We start from the raw sequence: 7,481 nt of genomic DNA, 5'->3' as shown, positions 1-7,481 counted from the left end.
TGAGCAGAGAGCCCAATGCGGGACTCGATCCCAGGACCCTGAGATCATGACCGGAGCCGAAGGCAGCGGCTTAACCCACTGAGCCACCCAGGCGCCCCTTTTTTTCTAATTCTTATGCCACATTATTATTTCTCTTATAATAGCATCTGGTATTATCTCCAAAAAATGTTAATTTCTGTGATGATGGTGATAGTAGACTGAGCTGTCCTGTATCTGACCATTATAGGAATGCTTCTCCATTAAGCATGATGCTAGCTTTTGGGGTGTTCCTGCACACACATACATGCATACACACACACACACACACACACACACACACACACACACACTTTATCACATTAAGAAACCATCCCTAGTTGTCAGTAATCTATGGAGGTTTTTTCCTTTGATCTGTTAATACTATGCAATATATTAACAGATTTTTCTAATATTTAACCCTTCTTGCATTTCTGAAGTGGATCCTACTTGGTTGTGATGTGTAAATTCTAATATTTTGCATTTTTGTGTATTTAGAAAAATTGACATTTATTTATCTACCATAAATGCAGCATTATTTAGAATGGCCCAAACTAGAAATAACCTAGATGTCTATCAATACTGAACTGTTTGTAAACAAACTCATAAATACAGAGAACAAACTTGGTGGTTGCTGGGAGTAGAAGTATGGGAGAAATAGGTAAAGGGGATTAAGAGGTACAAACTTCGGTTTTAAAATAAGTCGCAGGGGACACCTGCGTGGCTCAGTCGGTTAAACGGCTGTCTTCAGCTCAGTTCATGATTCCAGGGTCCTGGAATCGAGTCCCACATCAGGCTCCTTGTTCAGCCGGCCTGCTTCTCTCTCTCTGCTTGCTGTTCCTCCTGCTTGTGTTCTCTCTCTGACAAATAAAAATCTTAAAATAAGTCATGGGGATAAAATTTTCATGGGGATGAAAAGTACAGAATAGGAGCATATAATCAATATTATAATAACTTTGTATGGTGACAGATGATGACTACACTTATGGTGAGCATTGTGTAACATACAGAATTGTCGATCACTGTGTTGTACACTTGAAACTAATAAATGCCAACTACAGTTCAATTAAAAATTTTTAAAATAATGAACTGTCTGACAAAAGTACAGTAGAGTGGTATAATTGAATACAATGGAGACCTTTTAAAATTGAGGAGGATGTATATATACCACTATGGAAAAATATCCCAGATTATATGAAAAAAGCTGATATGAAAATAAGTGTGTTTAATGTGATTGTACTTGTGTTAAATAATGCAAATAATAATAGTAATAACAAGTGCCTTACTATGATTGTGTGTGCATAAGAACTTTCTGAAAGTGTATACAGTTAACAGTGCTGGACCAGGAGGAGCAGTGATAATAAGGGAGGGAAGGCTTTTTTTTACTTCATATCTCATTTTAATGTTTGAATTTTTTTCATAATAAGCCAATCTTATCCTTGTAATAAAAATGTCAAGTTTAAAAAAAAACCAACGAAAACAAAACCCAATACTAATCATGAAGGGGAAAAAAAATTGTTCCTAGATCACTTTCACATTGGCAGCTCTGATACCGCTTACCCACTGAAGTTTTTCTGAATTGCATTCAACATTTATTGACTCCTTACATTTCACTATATGCTGGATCTCAGCCATAAATATACATTTGGGAGCTCCCCTCGTTAGAAGCTCCCCTCGTTAAAATCTCTCTTTATAGTGGTTTTAGCATGTAGCATGTCCTGAAGTTCTTGTACATGTTAAGGACTGTGAGTCGCTTTTGAGGAGGCAGCAGTGAGCTTAGATGTGTGCCTCCCAGCCCCGCTCAGGCTATAGTGTGGATGTCCGGTGGGAGGAGCACAGGACTGGAAGCTGGGAGATCAATTCAGGGCGGGTGGAGTTGTCCAGGTAAGAAAATGATGGAGGCTAGAACTAGGGAGGTGGTCTGGAGAAACCCAGAGCACAGACATTTGAAGGATAGGCAAAGAATGGGTTTTTCAAAGTCCAGGAAAAGGCAGCAGGAGAGGTAGGAAGAGAACAAGAAGAAAGTATTCTACCTGACCAAGCAAGTTGCCTCTAGAGAAAGAGTCAAGAGGAAAAGGGAAACCTGTAACGTTTTTCTAGACGCCAACAAGTTTAGTTAGCCCTTGCCATTTAATTATTCCCCAAGTCCTATAAATAATAATTATCCCCATTTTAGAGATGAGAAAATTAAGATGCAAAAATGTTATGGGAGTAAGGTGAAAAGATTAGCCGAGGAATGATGGGAAAACATCTACTCTTTGGAGGCAGGTAGGAAGAGGGCAGGGATAAAAGCATGAAGATGAAGGGACAATTGAAGGTGTTAGTTGTGAAGATCTGTTTTCTTTGGGCTCTTTTACAGCTCGGCCTCACAATCCCAGGATTCAGGAAGGTATTGACAGAGAGGGAGTTGCCCCAAGGCAGGGAGACACTCCCATATTGCTGCCTGTGGTCCAAACAGACTCAAAGGACCAAAGGCCAGGAGTGATTACATCCCAGTTTCCACCTGATCCGGGGCTTTCTACATCCATCAGTATTTTAAAAATATTTAATAATCTCATTCATCCTCAATTGGATATATACTTTTGAGTATTAGCTTTGTTCAAAGAACCACATTGGAAAGAATTACAAAGATGAGAGAGACAGAGTGCATTTTCAAGAGTTCACCCTAGTGTGTGGGGCAGGGAGCTATGGATCGATTATCCCACTAATTAGGATTGGCTTTGGTGTGAGTAGCAGGGTATTCAAAATAACAATGGATTTGACCAGATGGAGATTTCTTCCTCATGTGAAAGTTCAGACTTTGGCAACCTCTTGATCATGAGAGATGAGATCTAGGCTCCTTTTTATTCTTTCACCTTAAAATGAAGCTTTTTTCCCCCTGATGTACCAGAAGACTGCTCCTCCCCTCCCATCAGGTCAACATACTAGTTAGTGGGAAGAAGAGAAAGGGACAGAGCCCCACTTCAAGCTCACCCTTCTCTGAGGGACACTTCCCAGAAGTTGGACATACTGCTTTCATTTACATCCCATGGAAAGGTGAGAATCATAGCTTTTTTTTTTTTTTTTCCAGGTAGCCACATTCCCAGGTAAAAATCACATCTGTAACTGGCAAAGAAAGGGGGAAAAGTTCAGCAGTTTTTGCTGGTGATATGGAAACAGGTATGCAGATAGCCATAATGCAAGGTTAAAATAAAAGTGTGAGTTATTCTTACTAGCTCTGTGACCTTAGGCAGGTTACTCTCTGTGCCTTGTTCTTCACTTATAAAATGAGGATAATAGTAGCACCTACTTCATAGGTTTACCTAAGGTTACCTGAATTGTTATATATGTATGTTTCATAGATACATACATGCATAAACAGTTACATAAAAACCCGCTATATAAAAAATACCCGCTATATTTGTAAGTTCTTAGAACAGTGCCTAGTAGTAAGTGCTACATAGGTGTTTGTTAAATACAATTTAAAAAAAAAGCACTCAAATGGGAATTTCAAGAGTGTACACATCTGTAGAGAAAATCTGATAAAACATTTTATGAAGAAATGTTGACTATCAATTCTGTGATGCCTGGGACATACCCCCAGCAGCGTGCCTTGCATAGAGTAGATGCTCAGAATACTGGCTTCTTGTAAGTTTGAAAGGTCATGTGTTTTGTTAGGTGGGAAAGAAGCAAGGGATATTTTAGGTGGGGTTAACCATATGAACAGATATAAAAGGTGAAAAACTCACTGTATCTGGCAGAGTGGCTGGCGTACCTAGAACTCAGTGTATGCTCACTGACTGAAAACTCCATATCAACTAGTTTGGTTTGGCTGACATGTATCAGTTGGGTCCAGGCAGAAAAATGCATTGCTCTAAAGAATTTAATAAAGGGGATTCTTTATAGATGGTGATGGAAGTGCTAAAAGTGTGGCAACCCAGAGATTGGAAAAGTAGGAAACCTCAGTCACCCTTAGTGCCACAGGGTCATTGGGAGGAGATGGTGTTACCAGAACCCAGAAGCTTGGGCCATTCAGTGGCAGAGGGCTGCCTGGTGGAGACTGGGAAATGGCAGAGCCCCAACCCAATCTAAAGCAGGACAGAAATACCCTGACTTGTCCCCTCTCCTGTCATCCTGTCTTGGGTCAGTGCCTTACTGGGAAGCTAGTTGGTAAGTGAATGTGGGTTCAGGGGCTACATCTTCTTCACTGGTGTACCCTGATGCTTAAATAGTTTGTAAGACTCAATTTTGTGGTGACTGGCTGGCTTTCAGACTGAATGAATTTGGTGGAAAGTAATCAGAATTGAATAAAAGAACTGTGGAGCAGCAGTGAAAGCCCAGCCAAAGAGTCTGTAGCTTATGGTAGTTTCCCAAATCTCAGTAATCTGGACATTTAAGAAATAGTGGGTGTTTCCCTGGCTGGGCCTGGCAGGTGACAGTAACAGAAAAAAGTAGAGAATAGAGAGACCATGGGATACAAAGAATTTTTTTAGATGTCTGATTGGGTCCAGACTGGTTAGGAGGAAAATGTATCCTGATGGGTGGAGGATTAGGAGAGTAAGAGCAGGTGCAATGCTTGAGATCAGGACATCACAATCTCTGGGGGTGGGGCCCAGGCATCCATATTATTGAAGCCACCCCAGGTAATTCCAAAGTGCAGCCAAGGCTGGATTAGAAGGAAGAAGGCTGGGCACCTGGGTGGCTTAGTTGGTTAAGCATCTGCCTTTGGCTCAGGTCTTGATCCCAGGGTGCTGGGATCCAGATACCACCCCCCTTCCCCGCCCAGGCCCCCTGCTCAGCAGGGGGTCTGCTTCTTCCCTTGCCCCTTCTCCCACTCATTCTCTTTATCTCTGTGGAATAAATCAAATCTTAAAAAAAAAATAAAAGGGAAGGCTAACAGATTGGGGTACCCTGGGAGTTCAGAAGCTTGACCTTTGAAGTTTCAAGTAACAAGTCTAAGGCAATGATAGCAATTGGCTGAAGTGGAGTGGAAATGAGGGTAATTGGAATTGATGACATTGAATTTGAGACTGAGGAACTATAGGGTCATCTTGATGGACATGTTTTTCATTGAATCAGGAGTGATTTCACTATAGGAAAGACCAAGAATCTCTCTAAAGGTAAAATATGTAAAAAGGGCAGCAATTGCAATCACGAAAGCATGGGGAAGGCACTGGCCCAGTTGTTTAGTACTCTTTCATGTCACTTTGATAGCTGGTCTCCTCCACATTGAGGCAGCTGAGATGACCCTGTTGTGAAGCTGAAGTGGGGAGAAGTGGCAGATTTGGCTGGAAGGGCAGATTGTAGATAAAATAGCCAAGGTTTTAATGAACTTCACATTCCAGAAGTAAGCTATGACATACTCATCATCTCACTGCTGTTTTTGCATGTATGTGTGTACATATGTGCGCATATACATTTAAGGAAAAAATAAGTCTTACTGATAATACACAGACTTTAAGATATAGAAAAAGTCTAGTTAACTACAATGTGTCTTGTCTGTACTTCTACTTTAATATGTTACTCTTCTGAACTTCCCTGAGTTATGGGGCTTGGGTAGGTGTAGGAAGGAGTGAGAGACTAAACAAAGCTGCATACATTTCTTTTCACACAGATGACTATAAGCACATATTTATTTCCTGTCGTTTTAAAAAAGATCTGGAAAACACCTAAGGAACAAGACCTCAGAATTTCAGTATGTTACATGGAGTTTGAAGTCAGGATTTGGTGCCTGAGCCTTACCAGTCCCTCTTTTGCAGTTCTGGTTGTAACTATTAAGAGTCCAGAGGAAGAAAGCACCACTCCGCTCATAGCTGGAAGAGATCCCCGTCTGCATGACTTCTCACCTAAGTTGTGATGAACAACTTATGTCCTCATCATCCCTTACCTTTAGTAGAAAAAGTGTGGCTCAGGAAAGCCCCAAGTCCACCTTCCCACCTTCTTTGGAAAAGAGGATGACAGGCCTGCACCCTAACAGGAAGTGACAGCACATGTTTTCTGACCTGTCAATACAGCAACTCTCTTCATTTGTAAAAACAGAGCCCAGTACCTTGGGCTCACTTCAATCTTGTTAGCAACTCCTTCTCCTTCAGGACAAGGAAGGAGGTGGGTGAAAAGTAGAATTTTCCTAAATGACTATGCATTCGGTCCACTTAACCAGGCCAGAGCCTACATTGCCACACAAAGTATGTGGGTCTTTGGTTTTATAGCAATTCTGTGCTATTCTGAGGAAAAATTTCACATGTCCCCCTATTTTTAAAAGAACATTACAAGGTACTAAGTATGTTAGGTAAGTGTCTTGAACCTTCTAGATTGATTCCCCTAGTAGCGGAATCACCGAGTGACCTCATATGATACCCCGTAGAGTACAAGCCACCCAGTCAAGCCCTGGCCCGCCGATCAGGATATGTAAGAACATGGTGGTGCTTTTGAGTCAGAGTTTTGGGGATAACTTGTTATGCACTAATAACTGAAACATCTACTGTCCACCACCCATCACCTCTACCTAAAATAATTTTGCCTTCCTCACCATTCATGTTAAGATTTACTGAGAACTTTTTTCCACTTCAGGACCTCTTGAGACACTGTTACCTAACTTCACATTTAAGTTCATACAGAGGTTTCATTTCTTTGATAAAACACTGATCGGCTATTACATTTAATTACAGGTCACGCTACTAACCCTGCTTCTTGGAATTGTTAATAATTGGAAGCGTTACTACTTCACTTTTAAAATTAGAAACACTTCTTCCTCACTTTTAGCTTGTGTAATCCTAAGAAGACCTGCATTTTACATCTCAATTGGCCAGATGCTTATTAGAAAGCATTTTTGTTTCAACCCTTACTGATTTTCTGAAAGATCTTACTGAAAACTTTCAATAAAATGTTCTGGTAATCACTGAACAATAGTTGTCAGTGACAGAGATTGAACTGAAAATGTACATACCTCAGAAATGATTATTAACATTTTTGTCATTAGATGTTTTCTTGTAACTTACTAAGAGTGGGATCCCCTAAGTTTATCCCAGTTACTTAAAGTTATATTGAGCTCCAGGGGTGCCTGGGTGGCTCAGTGGGTGAAGCCTCTGCCTTCGGCTCAGGTCATGATCTCAAGGTCCGGGGATCGAGCCCCGCATCAGGCTCTCTGCTCAGTGGGGAGCCTGCTTCCCCTGCCCTCTGCCTCCTTGTGATCTGTCAAATAAAATCTAAAAAAAAAAAAAATTATTTAAAAGATTGTATTGAACTCTGGGCAGCCTAGTAAGGCCTCTCAACAGACATCCTTGTTATGGGGATCCATGAGAAGTTTCTCAGGTCTTAATAATAAGGAATAATGGGGCTTCTCTAAAGCAGTTAGGTTTTATCTTCTATCAATGGTGAACACAGAACTGATTTTTGTGTTGGATACTAGGAAGCTCAGAGCCCACCTTTACCAACTGTTATACTCAGTTTCACAGAATCATTTTACTGATTTCACCCTGGCTCCATCT

This window comes from Martes martes (assembly GCF_963455335.1).
Source record: "Martes martes genome assembly, chromosome: 4".
NCBI classification, from domain to species: Eukaryota; Metazoa; Chordata; class Mammalia; order Carnivora; family Mustelidae; genus Martes; species Martes martes.
The sequence above is the reverse complement of the archived record's forward strand: the minus strand, read 5'-3'. Positions refer to the sequence as shown.